The sequence below is a fragment of the Babylonia areolata genome, chromosome 26 (genome assembly GCF_041734735.1).
Source record: "Babylonia areolata isolate BAREFJ2019XMU chromosome 26, ASM4173473v1, whole genome shotgun sequence".
Lineage (NCBI taxonomy): Eukaryota > Metazoa > Mollusca > Gastropoda > Neogastropoda > Buccinidae > Babylonia > Babylonia areolata.
The window spans coordinates 28,659,857-28,662,133 of record NC_134901.1 but is presented as its reverse complement, the minus strand read 5'-3'; positions in this window follow the sequence as shown (position 1 = coordinate 28,662,133).

Sequence of the window (2,277 nt, the reverse complement as noted above, 5' to 3'; positions counted from 1 at the left end):
GTCAGTTGACTCTCAGACTTTGGTCCGATTCGCAAACCAATTCTGGGTTTAACTCTCAGACTAATATCAAATTCATAACGGACCAAGTATTGTTCTAATGTCAAGTGCACATGCTTTAGTAACCTGACACTTAAGCATACATTTTTTTTATTTTTTTTTTTTTTTACTGTAGCTTGATGAAGCCTTCTGTACACGAAAGTGTGTCTTCACAAGTGACTGAGAACGTAGATGTTTTTGACTTTTTGCATTCATTATCAGTTGTTTCGCTTGTCAGTTTAACGACTTCTCTTTTACGAAGTCCTTTAAGTAATTTCCTGTAATTGTATTTAGATATTTTTTTTTTCAGATCTCACCCTCATTTGCCCAGTTTCCCCCAACTCTCCATTCAAGTATCTTTCTGAACTCATCCATATCTATACCCCGTCTCGCCAGCTCCGTTCTTCCTCTGATACTCGACTTCTCAGGATACCTCACGTCAGAAGTAAGACCTATGGACACAGATCGTTTTCTTTTCAATCGCCAAAGACGTGGAACAAGCTCCCTGATAACCTCCGTCATTCTGATTCCCTCGCATCTTTTAAATCTCGTCTCAAAACTCACCTTTTCCCTCAGCAATAAGTTCAATTGTGGCAGGTCCACAACTACATGCATGTATATGAATGTGTATTGTGTGTGCGTGTGTTTATGTAAGTTTGTGCCTGCCTATGTGTGCGTATGTGTTAGGGTAGCTGTTAGATACACATGTATGTTAAAATGTATGTATGCAGTGTGTGTGTGTGTGCGTGCGTGCGTGCGTGCGTGAGTGCGTGTGTGTGTGTGGTCACATTTTGGTGTGTGTATGTAACATAGATATAATGTTTTATGTTATCAAAAGCGTTTTTGTAAAGCACCTAGAGCAGATTTCTGGATAGTGTGCTATATAAGTATCCATTATTATTATTATTATTATTCACATCTCCCACCCCTTCTAAACCGATAGTACTCAAATGTACACATAAATACTTTAAAAAAAAAATGTCTCCGATCACCGATATGTGTGACGGGACATTCAACAGAATTCCTCCTCCACACCATTCCGAAACGCGAGACTCGAACCCCGATCACTGGGGAACACTGGATCATAAATACAGCGACTAACCCACTCTGCCACTGGCGCCTCCTGACATCTCTTGACAGTTTTTTTATTTTTTTATTTTTTTTATTTTAAATGTTACACATCATCATTCGTCGTTGTACAATATCAAGTATAACTTATCGAAAATTTGATAGTTCTGATACAGCCAGTGTTGTGTGGACAGGCATGCATGCATACACCTCCACACGAACCTAAACTGAAAGGGCAATGTGGAACGTCTAACCCCCGTGAAAGCCTACCCCAGTTCTACAAAAGTAGTTCACGTGCCAACACAAATATATACAAAACCCTTCCCAAGTAATCTGGCTGGTTTCAGTGAGTGTGGGTCTTTTCGTGTAACCCCCACCCCCCACCCCCGATACCCCCTTCACCACACCCTTCACCACCACCCCCCGCGCGCACTTTATCTGTCTAACAGAATTAATTTCCAATCCCGTGCTTGTGTGGAAGACCTTTGCTTGATAAGATTCGGTGTTTATTGTAGACCTCTTTTGCTGCACAGTTCGTTCTCTGGGTGTTCTTTCTTTCGTTCTCCCCCCCCCCCTTTCTTATGTGTGTGTGTGTGTGTGTGTGTGTGTGTGTGTGTGTGTGTGTGTGTGTATCTATGATATGTGTGTCAGTGTGTGTATATATGTGTGTGCGTGTGTGTGTGCGCGCGCATGTGTGTGTATGTGCAGGCGCGCTTGCCTGTGTGCAGATGTGTATGCACACAAAACGCAAATGTATGTTAAAAAATGTAATGTGTGAATATGCGCGCGCGCGTGAATGTTTATGTATTGACAGCAAAATGCAGGAATGACGATTTTCCGCTTCAGCATAAAACGTTCTTTTATTTTCTTTCCACGGGTTCTGCCGACGGCTGTTCAAAGCACACACATTAACAGTCAAAAAGTGACATGAGAAGAGCAAGGTAGCGACAGGCATTTTTCAATACGTGTCAGAGAAGCCATGACGAGACAGAGTGGTATCATTGTGTGTGTGTGTGTGTGTGTGTGTGTGTGTGTGTGTGTGTGATTCCCGTGTGAAAGGTTCCCCGCCCTTTGCCTGTGAATACAAAATGAATTTTCAATCCTTTGCCTGTGTCAAGACCTTGCTTTCTGTAGGGTTCATGGTGTTGAAGGATCTTTACTCTTTTTCTTTCT